Below are 19,299 nucleotides of genomic sequence, written 5' to 3' on the forward strand. Positions count from 1 at the left end.
AAAGACCCGTTTAGATGGAGAGATCTATGATACTCTGAAGTCAGTTTTCTCTACAAACTTTTCGTTTTTCCTGATGAAGATATTTGTGCTTTTCCCAAGCACTTTAAGGAAGTCTTCGTTTGTGAGCCAGTAACACTAAGTAAGAAACATTAATATTCTCTTTGGCAATAGATGTATGTTGACTAAAAGTGCCTTGATGCTAACGGAGAGAATGTGGGTTTTCTAGTTTGGTCCATGCAGACAGTTCATTAGTTCTAAATTTAGACATAAGTGTTAGTGTTGGAGTGACTCCAAGTTTGACTAATACATCCGAAAATGTCCTTGTTAGAAAAAATAAATGATGGAGAATTCTATTTTTCTACTTTGTGTTTGTGGGTGGAGAGGGAAAAACACTCTCTTTTATATCAGCTTATTCCATCTGTTCATGATTATTGAGTAGATGTGAAATTTAATGATGTTAAGTACACAGTAGGTATGCAACTGACGATTTTACATTATAGAATAGTTCTTACTTGGCAGAGGTGAATCAGGTAGCAAATTTTCAGAGCATCCTGATTCAAATCAACTGCTGTATGTTTCCCCATGTCAAGCTCTCCAGAAATGGAGCAGTGGCCAATGACAAGATGTCATCTTGTTTCAGCAGTTTTCTTGAGCACCTACTAGTTTCAAGCATAAGTAAGCAAAGATTAACAGGCTGCTGCATTCAAATTTCTGCTCTCAAGGAACTTAGTCTTGACCGAGACACATTTCAATGAGTAAACAGACACGTCACTATTACTGCTCAAAAAGCCTCTAATTTGGCCTCAATTCTCCCAAACCTCTTAAAAAATAACTGCATGGATAATTCAAAATTCTCTAAACTACATTAAGCATTTAAGCATTTAGCATTATGCTTAAAAGCATTAAATAACCTTAAGTAAAATAGAGTTCTACTTTTCATAGATTCCCTCTTCATTAATATCAGAATAAATTATAAAAGATAATTTGTTAGAAGTTTTACATATTTTAATTAATAATAAATAATATTAAATATCAAAAATAGTCCAAGATAGTTAAATATTCATTTTTAATTTTTATTTGGTAAACACAATTATTACCAATAGAGATGTTGGTCAAAGGGCACAAACTTCCAGTTATAAAATGAGTAAGTTCTGGGGATCAAATGTGCACCTTGGTGACTATAGTTAACAATACTCTATTGTATACCAGAAATTTGCTAAGAAAGTGGATCTTAAAAGTTTCTCTTCTCCTTTAGTTTTTCTTTTCTTACAGGACTCCTATGATTCAGACATTGATGTTTCCACTTGTGAATGTTTATCCATTTCTGCTATTTTTGCTAGGCTTCCTCACCTTCATCTTTCACCCCAATCATTCTGCAGTTTTACCCATCTTACTTCTCTCCCCAGTGCTTGCTTCCTTTATTTCAACTCCTACCTAATACTTCTGTCCAATATTTTGTAAATTCTTATTTCTATTTCAGATGAAAAATAACCTTCATCTTCTTGAGAATTTTTTATCGTAAATTCCTTGTCTTTTACAGCCATTCAGGCTCCTATGGTCTATGTTGGTTCATCCGTTGTCACTTTGGTCATAGTTGCAATCCTCAGGATTTTAGTCATTGGCATTTGAGCTCATTCTCTCCGGGGATCTCACCACTATGCGAGACACGTGTAAGGTGTGTCAGGGAGAGACCAAAGGCAGGTGGTGGTCTATGCCCCTCCAGGTGAGATTAAGTAGAGTGGAGAGGAAGGGCCAAAGCAGGATGTGCAGAACCGCTGCTGATAACATATCTCCATTATGGTGGACCCGTCCAGCCACTGTTTCATTTTTAAACTTTTCAGGGGATGCAGAATCGACAGGCAAATTTATTTAGTTTGTGTTCCTCCAGCTTTTTTTCATTTGAAGGGGGTGTTCTTCAGCAGTGAACTCCCAAAGGCAGCTGGTCAACCTGTTCTCTTCAGCAGCTTACCCTAAGATGACTTCTTTCCAGTTTATGTAATAATTGGACAGCAATAATCAAATAATCATCCCGACGTAGAACTGGGGACAAGCAAGAGCAGATTTTTTTTCTCCTGCAATTTGTCTTTCCACTGCTGTGTCCAGACACCAAGTGTCACACCCTGTTCCCTGCAACCCATACACACAACAGCTTACCTCATGCCTTGCTGTCTCCCTGGGTATTTCACTGTGTGCATGCTTGTGTGTGTGTGTGTGTATGTGTGTGTGCACGCACACACACACGCACATGCTGCTCAGATCATGTTTTCCTCCAAATTTTGTAGCTTCCTCAAGGTTGATTTGGGGAGAGAACTAGTCTAGCAGCCTGTGCTAATTCACCATTTTGTCCTGGTTTTATCTCCTTGAAATACGGATTCCATTGTTTTATTCTTCTGTTTGAAAACATCCAAATATGGTCCTTTCCCAGTGAATCCAAACTCCTGGGCAGGATTTTTATAACCTCGACTCAACCAATTTTGAGCTTTACAATCTGCTGTTCTCTGTCATTTACTGTGTGATCTGGTCACCCACATTTTCTGGCTTTCCCTGATAGGTCTGTCACATCCTCACGCCTTTTCAAGTGCTATCTGTTATTTGCAATATTCCATTCTCTGTCTCTCTTTTTATTTGGCAAAATTATACTCAGTTTTTAAGATTAAAGTCAAATTGTTCATTCTGTGAAATATCGCCTCTTAGAGTAATAGAATTATTTTTTACTTTCTTGACGTGGTGAGAACGTGGAAAGAACACCAGCATAACTTTCTTGCTTAGTTTTTAGATATTGTTAAACCTGAACTATTGTTAAACTGAGCTGTAAGTTTACTTCTGTTAATGCCTAAGCACCAAGTAGATTCAGCTCCTTGATTCATAAGCACTAGTCTCTAATCTTATAAATATTTATAACTTTTGCTTGAAACCTGATCAATGTATCAGCATGTTCTTTAAAATTAATAGCCAAAGACCAAAACTAGGCAAATACTGGATGCCTGAAGGTAACTCATTTTAATAAAAGAAATATTTTAAAGCATTAAAATAGACTCCTTAACTATTAAGTTGCCTCAGTAACTCCTATCAGTAATAATTCCAAATAAATTCACTTCTCTGTGAATCTCCGCACCTGCTAGATGTAGCCACGATCATTTCTTACCTGTGCAACATCTAAATAGCTGCCAAATAGCACCTGTTCAGGCTCTGACTCCTTACAATTCATTTTTGACACCACAGACAGTGTAAGCTTTTCTAAAAGAAAAATGCAATCATTCCACTTCCTTCCTTTGTATTGTTCTGTGGTCTCAAGTGCATTGAGAATACAATCTTCAAAGACTTGAATGTCTTGAATCTACACCCACTGGTTGAGTACAATCTAGACATACTATCAGTTTCTCAAAACTCTTAGCAACGTTCTGCTACGGAGGCCTTTGCACTTTCTCTGAAACTGAACTTCTCTCTGGAATGTTCTTCCCCAGATATTCACGTGTCTGGCTTCTTATAATAGAAGCCAGACCTAGTATCAGATCAATTGCTAACTTTTCCAAGAGGCTACTCTGGAAACTATACTGTATCTGGCTTTTCCATCAGGACGCTCTGTGAGAATACCTCAGTCCAGCCAGCCCCTTCCTTGCGCTACATCCAGGTTACATGGTGGTGACCCTGCTCACTTACTTGTTTATGTGCTTGGGCTGTTTTTTTCAATCTAGAATAGATAATCCATAAGAGCAGAGAAGAACAGGTCTTTATCATTCTAAAACCAGAGACAGCCACAGGAAATAGCACATCGATAGTCTCAAAGTCTTATTAAAATATTTTCTGTTGAATAAATAGGTGATACTTAATTGCTTAGAACTTCTGTGAAAGCAGCTTTTCACTATCTTTTCAATATATTTAATGATGACCAGGCTTTATTCTTCATATTATCTATCTTATTTTCTGGAACAGCAAAAATATCCAATATTTGGGGTATCTATTACACTAAGTGGTGAAGACCTGGTAAGAAATGAAATACGGTGACTGTCTTATGTAGTAGTTTATCCCTAAGTGCTTCGCATGATGTCTGGAATAGGAGGCGATCAAAATATCATGTGAATAAATATGAGATAAATTATAAATTATTAAACATTATTTTTTTATTTTATTGAAGTATAGTTGATTTACAATGTTGTGTTAATTTCTGCTGTACAGCACAGTGACTCAGTTATACATACATATATATACATATATATATATATATATGTATATATATATCCTTTTTCATATTTTTTTCCATTATGGTTTATCACAGGGTATTGAATATAGTTCCCTGTGCTATACAGTAGGACCTTGTTGTTTATCCATTCTATATATAACAGTTTGCATCTGCTAATCCCAAACTCCCCATCCATCTCTCCCCCACCCCCTCTACCCCTTGGAAACAACAAGTCTAAACATTACTTTTTCAATTTAATATAGAATTCATGACCAGCAATCACTTCAAATTGTATTTGTTCAGAAGAACAACCAGGGGTTTTTAGAAACTTCCCTGTAGTTGCTCATGAAGTTCTGTTCTTCTGATGAACAACTTTCTTGTTTAATATTGCTTGTCATATTCTCCAGCCCTGTATTTGCTGTTACTTCATCTGCTATTAAATGATGCAACTCTATCTGATGTTTGTCAAATTCAAAGCTGAACTATGTCCATAGCACCCTTTCTTCTCTCTTGGATCATGTGAAGACCCAAACTGCCAGGCGCCCTCCTGGCTGCCACATGTAGATTGAAATGATCCATGAAACTCATGTCTGACAATTTTTGTTATTTCTTCAAAAGTTTTCTTTCTTTCTAGACAGGAACGGAGGAGCAGGAGAAATGGAGCACGTTGGAAATAGGTCCTGATTGTGCTCAATGATTACAACACAAGGAAGCCCAGCAGCTTCAACAGGGCAGATCGTTCTACTACTTTTCTTTTGGAATTCAATAGCAAGTTTAACATTTATAACTTGGGAGTCACTTTTTCTTTAACATACAAAATTCTTTATTGATGCACTCTGGACATAGAAAATGTTCATTTATCTTCCATAAGTCTGTGATTTATGAGAGGAATAAAATACGTATTAATCATTGGAATTCAGGATATGAAATAATTTTTCAAGTTGCCCAGACGAGCCCATCCAGTGAAATTCTATCATCAATTGTAGGAGATGGAAGAACCTTAGCCTTGAATGTCAATCTGTCTTGAGACACAGTTTTAATTTCAGCCTCTACCAGTGCATCAGTGACTTGACAGTGAGTTATGAATTTCCACTCCCTCAGCTGGACAAGCTGCCCACAGATTTTCTGATAACAGGACCATATGCTGGAGAAATTATCATAGATGAATGTGATTGTTTTAATGAACATAAAAATCTCTCTTCTGTACTATGTGAAAATCGTGTGTGTAAAATTAGTCATATGACATAGCATAAGAATTGTATCCACTGTACATTTCTCTCTGTTGAAAAATCTTGCACTGCATACTAAAAATCAATTTTCATCAGTGGAGAAGAAAACCTGTGTAGCAAAGTAATATCATTCTACTAATAATTCCCATAGGCCAAAGGCAGACACCACTGCCAGTTTACTCCCCAAAGTGACAGTTTAAATGGCAAGAATGCATTTAAATACACAATTTGATGTGATTGCTGTAGAAGACAGAAAGGAAAATCAATTAAATGTATTGCCCAACACTGATGAGAACATAGAAAAATAAAATAGAATGACAGGATTTATTTCAAAGGAGGAATTTGAGGTAAGTATCTTTTAATGACTCCTCGTTCTAATCAAAATCAATGGCTGAAAATATTTTAAAAAATAAAACAGACCAACTGATGCTGAATAACTTGAGGAAGATGTATTAAGCTATGACAATGGATACGTTCTACAGCCTTTAAGGCATTAGAAGTTGAAGTTCTCAGTTTGTTTGTACATCCTGTCCAGGTCTATATATACCTCGAGAAGACATTTCGTGTTAAGGGTAAAATTAGACTATGCATGTGCAGAATTTAACACAGTGTTTTGTGCGTACTAGGTGCTCAAGATAAGAAAGGTATTATTGTATTGTAGTTACTATTAATAAATTATTTTGCATACCATTTAATGTCAAGCTATTCAAGTAACTACATATGAAAATATCCTTCTGAATGTAATTTCTTTATTAAAAGGTACTGGCTCTAAACCAGTGGTCCTCGACTGAGGGTGATTTTTGTCTCTGTAGACATGATATTTGACAATGTCTGGAGACAGTTTTGGTTTTCTTGATGAGGGAGGAGGTTGTCACAGGAATCTAATGGGTGGAGGCCAGGGAGCCTGCCAAACATCCTGCAGTGCCCAAGGCAGCCCGGCAATGACGAGTGACCCAGCCCAAAGCGTCAATCGTGCCAAGGCCGAGAAACCCTGCTCTAAATCATGCATGGGATTTCTTCTCTTTCCATAGCTGCTGTGGCAACTGAGAAAAGTCATAATGAAAACTGGAGAATACTATTTCAGTTTTTCTCCCTTCCCCTCATCGATGCTACAGGAAAGCTGAGTCAGAGGATGTAATAAAAGAGGAACTACTTTAAGAGAAGAGGGGAGAAGCAAATGAACACATGAGTTGATTTGCCAAGAAAATTAATTAATGCCTCTTCCTCCAAATTACCATTGTGACACAATGGACTAAAAGTGAATGTAAACATTTAGAAAGCAAAAATTCAGAAATCTAACCAGGATTCACACAAACATGGTAACGCAACATTGGCCCTGAAGGCCTATGGGAATATGGAATGCACAGAAATGTAACCTAGAAATTATGCATATGGAAATCCAAATTGGAACACAAAGGTGATTATTTTTTAAATACTACTACCTGCATATACTGACTTAGTCTGTTCTGACTGCTATAGCAAAATACCACAGACTGAGTGGTTAAACAACAGACATTGATTTCTCACTCTTCTGGAGGCTGGAAGTTCGAGATCAAAGTACCAGCAGATCCAGGGTCCGGTGAGTACCCACGCCTATACTGCAGAAGGATGCCTCTTGTGTCCTCACCTGGTGGAGGGAGCTCATGTCTCTCACGCCTCTTGTAAGGGCACTATTTCCATCATGGGAGCTCCATCCTCATGACCTCGTCACCTCCTGGAGGCCCTACCTCCTAACACCTTCACACTGAGGATTAGGTTTCAACACATGCATTTGCGGGGGCACTACATTCAGTCCATAGCAAGCACCATGACCAATGCCATAATAAAGAAAAAGTAGAAATTAATTCCTGAACCCTTCTGTATATTATTATTTATATAATTACTTTATCCTAGATTGTAAATTTCCTCACTGAGTGTTCAGTAATTCTCCATTTTTCTGCTCTGTCCACAAACTCATATCAGTACTGTTAGAGATAATTCTCAGCCATGTGGGTACCACATGATGGTTTTGCCAACCAGCATGATTCGAAACATGCTAGAAAAAGAACTCTCAAAAGAATGCTACATTTGCGACGTCTGTTCCAGGTTGTGTGTACAGACAACTCTCTTGGCTAGATTTTTCACACTCATTTGTAAAGCTGAGTGTTATTAGCTACAGACAAAAAATATTTTTAATCAATGCTGCTCATGAATTTGGAGATGATGGGTGTACAAGAACCAAGAGGAGAACAGAGACACTTAAGCGAAAAACAACCTGAAATAATTTGTAAAAGTTTATGTTCATGGTGGTGGGCACCAGCAAGGTCTCCATCAGAGAGCAGGTGAGGGAACAGATACAACAACTCATACACAGGATGGGTTACATGGGGTTTGTGGATTATGAGTACCTGCCCCATCCTATATTTTGGAATAACAAAGTATCGCATAGACTATGGACATGCTTTGGTGAAATAGTAAATTATGAGTATTTTCAAAATGCAAACATTAGAGAAGGACTTTAACAATTATTTTAACTTATGGGCACACACGCATATATTTTTAATCTCTCTTTGTTTCCAAAAAAATAAATAAATAAAAGATTTGTGATGGACTAAACATCCTCACAATGGCATTTGTTCCCAGCAGTGCTCTGGTGGATCAGCTCACAGACCTGATAGATGTTGTCAGCGCTGATAAGATGCTCAGGAAGACAGGGCAGTGATAAAAGAAAGGCTGAGGGTGAGAGAAAGAGGAGTGTGGCCAGAAGCTCTCCAATCTTTCTCTTCTTTGTAGGGAGGTCAAAAAGTCTACCAGGCATGATGAAAATTTTAATTAAATATGTTTAAATTAGCGTTCAAAATGTAGTTTCACTATCCATTGAACTCTTTGAAGTCTCCAAGAAGATAATAAATCTCGGTTGCCATAGGAATTTCACTCCCTGAAATGTGATTAAAAGCAGTTTTTTGTTATCTAGCAAAACTCATTATATGGATTAGTTGTCAATAATGGTAGAGAGATTTCCTGTTTGAGGCAGTGAGACAGAAGGAAATTGGCATTTGTTGAGTGGCTACAAATGTCAACCACAATTACTTGTTTTTCAGGCATGATACCACTTGCTTTTTTTTTTTTTTTTTTTTTTTAATACCACTTGCTTTTGTTTGCCATAATTGCAGGTGAGCATTACTATCCATTTTATACATGAAGAAGTTGATGCACAGAGTATTTTGTACAGAATCACGTAGCCAAGAAAGCAGAAAGATCCAAGGCTCTGAAAGCTTGAAGTTTACCCCACACTGTTTGCTTTCTCCAATAATGCTGAAAGAAATGCATGGTTTACTTTCTAAAATGGAACTATCAAAATTTAAACATACTATTTGTTGCAGGTTGGAAGGATTCTACAGAGCAATAAAATCTTTAGACACCATTAAAGCGAATTTTAAAGATATTAAACAAATTTGCTCAAGGAGCTATAATTGTTCTAGAATTACTGGGAAATATGACATCACAGATTGACCATGTCTGTACACAAGCATTTTTGCTTCAACAAAGGGAATTTCAAGAGAAAGAAATCCTGCAAATGCAATATCTGCTTCCTTGGTCCTGAGGTGTTGTTTCTTTGCTTTTAGCTTTATACCATGACATCATTCTAATCAGAAATGGAAGGACGCCATGCCAAATTTAGAACATACTTGAACTTTGTGATTTCGTACATTAGAAATAAATTCCAATCTTTAGAAGTCAGCTGGTGAACTATAAAATAAAAGAACATTACTTCCTTTTTCCAAGGAAAGTGCCTCCCAACAGTTTCTTGGACATCACATTGCCGCCACAAAACCACACTTCCATGAGCTAAGTGCAAGTCAATTAGAAACACATGTACTATATTGTCCCTGGATCTAAGGGTTACAAAGGAAACACTCAAAGGCTATCATGATAAATGCACTAATCTGGGGATTTGAGTACACATAAAATGGGCAAAAAACTAACTTAACACCCTTATGGAGTATGTTACTTGTGTTCACCAATTAGAATACTTAGTACTCATGTTACTGATTTTTTGTAAAACCAAGTCAGTACAATTTAAGATAAAACATTCCCTTGTGGCAGTTCTTCCAAGCAGCAAAACCACTGCAAAATGGGAAAAACAAAACAACTTGAAAATATTTAAAAATCCTACTTTTCATATAGGCACTTCCATTTAGGCTTATCTGCAAGGTGAGATAGAATGAGATTCTTTGTATATTAGAAATAAATGGTTATCAGGATTTGATGTTTGTCTTAGAGATACTAAGTTGATTTACACTTGATAAGTAGGGTATAACACGGTACAAATACAATAAGAACTTATAACACTGTTGTATTTAACTATCAACACTTATCAACTCATCAGCACATCTCCCAAGAAATTCACACTCTGATTTATTTCTGTTATTGGGAGCTGACTGTAGTCGTTTTCATTCGTAATTGAGAATGCATGTATTCCCAAAAGATTTACCTTAAAATCTGTATTTTCACAGGATTTAGAGTGACAATAGCTTTCGTTCTCTTGATTTCATTTTTGTGTGTAATTTTATCTGTGATCAGTAGATCTGAAAAAAGTTAAAGAAGTTATGCAATCCATAATAGTATGTCCCAATTCTCACTCCACATCTTGACATCGGCACCCCAATTGTATGAGAGCATCTTTGACAAACTCTGGGCTTTACTCACCTCACAGCGCATCATTTCGGAAGCAGTGCAGCCAGCCTGGTGGATTTCATCAGCTGTCACAGACTGGTGCAGTTCCAGGGCAACATTACTGTGTTTCGGTGAAAAGCAATGAAACTTTGAGTACGTGGATGATTTAAAACCAATCTAATCTTTCATAACAGCACAAATTTTCCTTTTATTTTTTACGTCTCCAAATGATAAAGATTGGTCATTCAACTGACTCTAAAGAGATCAGTAGATTGTTTTTCTAACTGATGTTTCCTTCTTAATTCGGGCCCTGATGTTTTTCTTGTAATTGGAACAGAACTTTCCCTTCAGTAGAAGCCAGGGGACTGTGAGAGCTGCGGCTTTTGTACATTTCTGTGCACCTTGGCTTTGTCGAGATGGGGCTGTGTTAAATGACATTTAAGGAGGAAAAAACAAGCTGTTCTGAAAAATGTCAGTCTCACTTGTAATCTGTTTTTGAACCATGTACTGTAATGACATTCCCATTCACACAGAACTGGTGATTTCCCCTCTGGTGGGTTCTAGCCTTCTAGCTATTTGGCAATAAATAAAGTCAGAGCAGAGAGAGAGTACAATTAAAAATTAACTGCCCCCAATTAGCTCCACACTTCTTTCATCTTTGCATGCTTGTTTGATGAGGTGCTTTTCAAGTGTCTTAAATTGCAATATAAAATAAGGCCTCCAGTGAACAAAAGCTCTAAAATAAGGAGGAGGAGGTCATCCACCTTGGTTGTCCTCAACTCTTCCTTCCCAAATTTTTACCTCTTAACCTTGAAGCAGTTCCTAACTCCTGGGGGGGATGCTGGACTAAGGAAAAGCTGGTGCTACCATCACCAGATCGAGAACCCAGGAGCCCTGATTTTCCTACTAACTCTTAACTTGCTATGGAAACTTTCCTGGCCCTTTAATTCAGCCAAGACAAGGTTAGACAGGTTCCAGAGATGTGCCTCAACAACTGAACGAGAGAGAGGTGGTGGGAGTGGGGAAGTGGGGGCAAGCATACAAAACAGAGAAGCAATTCACTCATACACATATCTAAAATAATTATTGGTCATAAATATGTTCAGTTCTATTCACCAAGGTTGACGGGCTATTGCTCCTGCTGAGAGCCCAGTTGTAAAGGAGAGACCAATTCCGAGCATCCTTGGATTGCACCATCCCAGGAAGGACTAGCCCTCTATCCAATGGCAGGCTGATTACATTAGACTGTTGATAATGTAGAGGGAAACTCTTTATTTTATAATATTGATATGAATTTTCCTTCACTTGCTGCAACACTTCTGCCAGAATCACCATTCGTGGACTTTCAGAAAGACTTGTTAATCACTAACAATAAACACCTCATTTTATAGCAAAGAAAGGAGACAGGGGCTCACACCCAAGACATTGACTAGCATTGCCAGGCGCCTCTTATCCTAAAACAGGTGACAGAATGGTAGACCGAACTGCTGAAGGCTTTGCCGAGGGACAACACCCTTTGAGTTTGGGTTGTGGTCCTAAAATATTCTGTTTGACTCTCAAATCCACAGTCAATGTATTGTGTTGTGGACGCCATAGTTAAGAACCGGAAACAGTGAGAAAGAGGTGAGAGCAGCCCCTTCACTGTTACAGTAATAGACCACTAGTAAGTGTTTTGCTTTCCATTCCTACAATCTTGGGTCTTAACAAGGTTTAAAGGTTAACATTAGCCAAGAGAACAATATTTCACCAGAGAACACAGACACAGTCCTATCAAATTGTAACCAGGACAGCCCACATAGCCAATCAGGACTCCTGGTACTGTTGTTTTTTGTTTTGTTTTTTAAAAAGATGTATTTATTTATTTATTTTTGGCTGCCTTGGGTCTTCGTTGCTGCATTTGGGTTTTTCTCTAGTTGTGGAGAGCAGGGGCTACTCTTTGCTGCGGTGCATGGACTTCTCATTGAGGTGGCTTCTCTTGTTCTGGAGCACGGGCTCAGTAGTTGTGACACATGGGTTTACTTCCTCTGCAGCATGTGGGATCTTCCCAGACCAGGGCTCAAACCCGTGTCCCCTGCGTTGGCAGGCAGATTCTTAACCACTGCACCACCAGGGAAGTCTAGGACTCCTGGTACTGTTGGAAAACAGATGAGGGGGAACCTTCAAGATGGTGGAGGAGTAAGACGTGGAGATCACCTTCCTCTCCACAAATACATTAAAATTACATCTACATGTGGAACAGCTCCTACAGAACACCTACTGAATGCTGGCTTCCCAAAGCAGAGGATCGGTGCCAACCAGCACTCACCAGCCCGAGAGGCTTGTCTGCTCACCTGCTGGGGCAGGCGGGGGCTGGAAGCTGAGGCTCGGGCTTCGGAGGTCGGATCCCAGGGAGAGGACTGGGGTTGGCTGCGTGAACACAGCCTGAAGGGTGCTAGTGCGCCACAGCTAGCCAGGAGGGAGTCCGGGAAAAAGTCTGGACCTGCCGAAGAGGCAAGAGACCATTGTTTCAGGGTGTGCGAGGAGAGGGGACTCCTTCCCCATCTGCCCACAGAAGGCACAGCACAGCCTAAACGAGCTCCAGAGATGGGCGTGAGCCACGGCTATCAGCTCGGACACCAGAGACAGGCATGAAACTCTAACGCTGCTGCTGCAGCAACCAAGAATCCTGTGTGCAAGCACAGGTCACTATCCACATGCTGCCCCCCGCCCCAGGAGCCTGTGCAGCCCACCACTGTCAGGGTCCCATGATTCAGGGACAACTTCTCCAGGAGAACACACGGCGCGCCTCAGGCTGTTGCAACGTCATGCCGGCCTCTGACGCCGCAGGCTCGCCCTGCATTCCAATTATAACTACAGTACCTCTCCCTCCCCCTAGCCTGAATGAGCCAGAGCCCCCTAATCAGCTGCTGCTTTAACCCCATCCTGTCTGGGTGGAACAGAAGCCTGAGGGTGACCTACACACAGAGGTGGGACCAAAACCAAAGCTGAACCCCAGGAGCTGTGTGAACAAAGAAGAGAAAGGGAAATTTCTCCATGCAGCCTCAGGAGTAGCAGATTAAATCCCCACAATCAACTTGATGTACCCTGAATCTGTGGAGTACCTGAATAGACAACAAATCATCCCAAAATTGAGGCAGTGGACTTTGGGAGCAACAGTAGTCTTGGGGTTTGCTGTCTGTGACTGACTTGTTTCTGATTTTATGTTTATCTTACTATAGTTTTCAGGGCTTGTTATCATTGGTGAATTTGTTTATTGGTTTGGTTGCTTTCTTCTTTTTTTTATTATTATGAGGTTTTTAATTTTTTTTATTTTAATATTTTTTTCTTTCTTTTTTCTCCCTTTTCTTCTGAGCCATGTGGCTGAGAGGGTCTTGGCACTCCAGCCTGATGTCAGGTCTGAGCCTCTGAGGTGGGACAGCTGAGTTCAGGACATTGGACCACCAGAGACCTCCTGGCACCAAGTAATAACAGTTGGTGTGAGCTCTCCCAGAGATCTCCATCTCAAAGCTAAGACCAACAGGGAGACTAGCTCGGTGCTTTGTGACCACCTAAAGGGGTGGGACAGGTAGGGTGGGAGGGAGAGGCAAGAAGGAGGAGATATGGGGAAATATCTATATGTATAGCTGATTCACTTTGTTAGAAAGCAGAAACTAACACACCATTGTAAAGTAATTATACTCCAACAAAGATGTTTTTAAAAAAAAAAAAGCTAAGACCCAGCTCCACCCAACGGCCAGCAAGCTCCAGTGCTGGACACTCCATGTCAAAAAACTAGCAAGACAGGAACACAACCTCACCCATTACCAGAAAGGCTGCCTAAAATCATAATAAGGTCACAGACACCCTAAAACACACCACCGGACGTTGTCCTGCCCACCAGAAAGACAAGATCCAGCCTCATCCACCAGAACACAGGCACTTGTCCCCTTCACCAGGAAGCCCACACAATCCACTGAACCAACCTTAGCCACTGGGGGAAGACACCGAAAACAACGAGAACTACGAACCTGCAGCCTGCGAAAAGGAGACCCCAAACACAGTAAGTTAAGCAAAATGACAAAACAGAGAAACACACAGCAGATGAAGGAGCAAGGTAAACACCCACCAGACCAAACGAATGAAGAGGAAATAGGCAGTCTACCTGAAAAAGAATTCAGAATAATGATAGCAAAGATGATCCAAAATCTTGGAAATAGAACGGAGAAAATACAAGAAACATTTAACAAGGAACTAGAAGAACTAAAGAGCAAACAAACAATGATGAACAACACAAAAAATGAAATTAAATATTCTCTAGAAGGAATCAATAGCAGAATAACCAAGGCAGAAGAATGGATAAGTGACCTAGAAGATAAAATAGTGGAAATAACTACTGCAGACCAGAATAAAGAAAAAAGAATGAAAAGAATTGAGGACAGTCTTGGAGACCTCTGGGACAACATTAAACACACCAACATTTGAATTATAGGGGTCTCAGAAGAAGAAGAGAAAAAGAAAGAACTGAGAAAATATTTGAAGAGATTATAGTTGAAAACTTCCCTAATATGGGAAAGGAAATAGTCAATCAAGCCCAGGAAGCACAGAGAGTCCCATAGAGGATAAATCCAAGGAGAAACATGCCAAGACATATACTAATCAAACTATCAAAAATTAAAAACAAAGAAAAAATATTAAAAGCAGCAAGGGAAAAGCAACAAATAACATACAAGGGAATCCCCATAAGGTTAACAGCTGATCTTTCAGCAGAAACTCTGCAAGCCAGAAAGAAGTGGCAGGACATATTTAAAGTGATGAGAGGGGAAAACCTACAACCAAGATTACTCTAGCCAGCAAGGATCTCATTCAGATTCCACAGAGAAACTAAAACCTTTACAGACAAGCAAAAACTAAGAGAATTCAGCACCAACAAACCAGTGTTACAGCAAATGCTATAGGAAATTCTCTAGGCAGGAAACACAAGAGAATGAAAAGACCTGCAATAACAAACCCAAAACAATTAAGCAATGGTAATAGGAACATACATATCGATAATTACCTTAAATGTAAATGGATTAAATGTTCCAACCAAAAGAGATAGACTGGATGAATGTCTACAAAAACAAGACTTGTATATATGCTGTCTACAAGAGACCCACTTCAGACCTAGGGACACATACAGACTGAAAGTGAGGGTATGGAAAAAAGATATTCCATGCAAATGGAAATCAAAAGAAAGCTGGAGTAGCAATTCTCATATCAGACAAAATAGGCATTAAAATAAAGACTTACAAGAGACAAAGAAGGACACTACATGATCAAGGGATCAATCCAAGAAGAAGATATAACAATTGTAAGTATTTATGCACCCAACACAGGAGCACCTCAGTACATAAGGCAAATACTAACAGCCATAAAAGGGGAAATCAACAGTAACACAATCATAGTAGGGGACTTTAACACCCCACTTTCACCAATGGACAGATCATCCAAAATGAAAATAAATAAGGAAACACAAACTTTAAATGACACATTAAGCAAGATGGACTTAATTGATATTTATAGGACATTCCATCAAAAACAACATAATACAATTTCTTCTCAAGTGCTCCTGGAACATTCTCCAGGATACATCATATCTTGGGTCACAAATCAAGCTTTGGTAAATTTAAGAAAATTGAAATTGTATCAACTACCTTTTCCGACCACAATGCTATGAGACTAGATATCAATTACAGGAAAAAATCTGTAAAAAATACAAACACATGGAGGCCAAACAATACACTACTAAATAACCAAGAGATCACTGAAGAAATCAAAGAGGAAATCAAAAAAGTACCTAGAAACAAATCACGATGACCTAAAACCTACAGGATGCAGCAAAAGCAGTTCTAAGAAGGAAGTTTATAGCAATACAATCCTACCTCAAGAAACCAGAAACATCTCTAATAAACAACCTAACCTTACACCTAAAGCAACTAAAGAAAGAAGAACAAAAAACCCCCAAAGTTATCTGAAGGAAAGAAATCATAAAGATCAGATCAGAAATAAATGAAAAACAAATGAAGGAAACAATAGCAAAGGTCAATGAAACTAAAAGCTGGTTCTTTGAGAAGATAAACAAAATTGATAAACCATTTGTCAGACTCATAAAGGAAAAAAGGGAGAAGACTCAAATCAAGAGAATTAGAAATGAAAAAGGAGAAGTAACAACTGACACTGCAGAAACACAAAGGATTATGAGAGATTACTACAAGCAACTATATGCTAATAAAATGGACAACCTGGAACAAATGAACAAATTCTTACAAAAACACAACCTTCTGAGACTGAATCAGGAAGAAATAGAAAATATAAACAGACCAATCCCAAGCACTGAAATTGGAACTGTGATTTAAAATCTTCCAACAAAGAATAGCCCAGGACCAGATGGTTTCACAGGCGAATTCGATCAAATATTTAGAGAAGAGTTAACACCTATCCTTCTCATACTCTTCCAAAATATAGCAGAGGGAGGAACACTCCCAAACTCATTCTATGAGTCCACCATCACCCTGATACCAAAAGCAGACAAAGATGTCACAAAAAAAAGAAAACTACAGACAAATATCTCTGATGAACATAGATGCAAAATTCCTCAACAAAATACTAGTAAACGGAATCCAACAGCACATTAAAAGGATCATACACCATGATCAAATGGGGTTTATCCCAGGAATGCGAGCATTCTTCAATATACGCAAATCAATCAGTGTGATAAACCATATTAACAAATTGAAGGAGAAAAACCATATGATCATCTCAATAGATGCAGAAAAAGCTTTCGATAAAATTCAACACCCTTTTATGATAAAAACTCTCCAGAAAGTAGGCACAGAGGAAACGTACCTCAACATAATAAAGGCCATATATGACAAACCCACAGCCAACATCGTTCTCAATGGTGAAAAACTGAAACCATTTCCTCTAAGATCAGGAACAAGACAAGGTTGCCCAATCTCACCATTATTATTCAACATAGTTTTGGAAGTTTTAGCCACAGCAATTAGAGAAGAAAAAGAAATAAAAGGAATCCCAATCAGAAAAGAAGAATTAAAACTGTCACTGTTTGCGGATGACATGATACTATACATAGAGAATCCTAAAGATGCTACCAGAAGGCTACTAGAGCGAAGCAATGAAATTAGTAGAGTAGCAGGACACAAAATTAATGCACAGAAATCTCTTGCATTCCTATACACTAACGATGAAAAATCTGAAAGAGAAATTAAGGAAACACTCCCAATTACCATTGCAACAAAAAGAATAGAATATCTAGGAATAAACCTACCTAAGGAGACAAAAGACCTGTATGCAGAAAACTATAAGGCACTGATGAAAGAAATTAAAGATGATACACACAGATGGAGAGATATACCATGTTCTTGGATTGGAAGAATCAATATTGTGAAAATGACTAAACTACCCAAAGCTATCTACAGATTCAATGCAATCCCTATCAAACTATGACTGGCATTTTTCACAGAACTAGAACAAACAATTTCACAATTTGTATGGAAACACAAAAGACCCCGAATAGCCAAAGCAATCTTGAGAAAGAAAAACGGAGCTGGAGGAATCAGGCTTCCAGACTTCAGACTATACTACAAAGCTACAGTAATCAAGACAGTATGGTACTGGCACAAAAACAGAAATATAGATCAATGGAACAGGATAGAAAGCCCAGAGATAAACCCACACAAATATGTTCACCTTATTTTTGATAAAGGAGGCAAGAATATACAATGGAGAAAAGACAGCCACTTCAATAAGTGGTGCTGGGAAAACTGGACAGCTACATGTAAAAGAATGAAATTAGAACACTCCCTAACACCATACACAAAAATAAACTCAAAATGGATTAAAGACCTAAATGTAAGGGCAAACACTATCAAACTCTTAGAGGAAAACATAGGCAGAACACTCTATGACATAAATCACAGCAAGATCCTTTTTGACCTACCTCCTAGACAAATGGAAATAAAAACAAAAATAAACAAATGAGACCTAATGAAACTTCAAAGCTTTTGTACAGCAAAGGAAACCGTAAACAAAATGAAAAGACAACCCTCAGAATGGGAGAAAATATTTGCAAACAAAGCAACTGACAGAGGATTAACCTCCAAAATATACAAGCAGCTCATGCAGCTCAATATCAAAAAAACAAACAACCCAATCCAAAAATGGGCAGAAGACCTAAATAGACATTTCTTCAAAGAAGATATACAGATTGCCAACAGACACATGAAAGAATGATCAACATCATTAATCATTAGAGAAATGCAAATCAAAACTACAATGAGATATCATCTCACACCGGTCAGAATGGCCATCATCAAAAAATCTAGAAACAATAAATGCTGGAGAGGGTGTGGAGAAAAGGGAACCCTCTTGCACTGTTGGTGGGAATGTAAATTGATACAGCCACTATGGAGAACAGTATGGAGGTTCCTTAAAAAACTAAAAATAGAACTACCATACGACCCAGCAATCCCACTACTGGTCATATACCCTGAGAAAACCATAATTCAAAAAGAGTCATGTATCACAATGTTCATTGCAGCTCTATTTACAATAGCCAGGACATAGAAGCAACCTAAGTGTCCATCATCAGATGAATGGATAAAGAAGATGTGGCACATTTATACAATGGAATATTACTCAGCCATAAAAAGAAACGAAATTAAGTTATTTGTAGTGAGGTGGATGGAGTTAGAGTCTGTCATACAGAGTGAAGTAAGTCAGAAAGAAAAACAAATGCAGTATGCTAACACATATATATGGAATCTAAGGAAAAAAAAAAAAAAAAGGTCATGAAGAACCTAGTGGCAAGATGGGAATAAAGACACAGACCTACTAGAGAATGAACTTGAGGATATGGGGAGGGAGAAGGGTAAGCTGTGACAAACTGAGAGAGTAACATGGACATATATACACTACCAAATGTAAAATAGATAGTTAGTGCGAAGTAACCGCATAGCACAGGGAGATCAGCTCGGTGCTTTGTGACCACCTAGAGGGGTGGGATGGGGAGGGTGGGAGGGAGGCCTACGAGAGAGGGGACTTGGGTATATATGTATACATATAGCTGATTCACTTTGTTATAAAGTAGAAACTAACACAACACTGTAAAGCAATTATACTCCAATAAAGATGTTAAAAAAAAAAAAGAAAAACAGATGGGAAATGTATTTGTACACAGCGCTTTTCGTTAGCATA

The 19,299-nt window shown here is 38.5% G+C and overlaps 1 long non-coding RNA gene across 1 annotated transcript; it reads right to left on the reverse strand.

The window, feature by feature from the left end:
* Positions 1 to 252: 252 nt before the first annotated feature.
* On the reverse strand, positions 253 to 15,299 carry LOC309625966. The gene is made up of 2 exons (XR_014242841.1): positions 9,884 to 15,299; positions 253 to 659 (listed from the first exon to the last, which is right to left on the reverse strand). It is a non-coding gene; the product is annotated as an uncharacterized lncRNA (long non-coding RNA).
* Positions 15,300 to 19,299: the final 4,000 nt, after the last annotated feature.

Source organism: Balaenoptera borealis (genome assembly GCF_965194805.1).
Source record: "Balaenoptera borealis genome assembly, chromosome: 3".
NCBI lineage: Eukaryota > Metazoa > Chordata > Mammalia > Artiodactyla > Balaenopteridae > Balaenoptera > Balaenoptera borealis.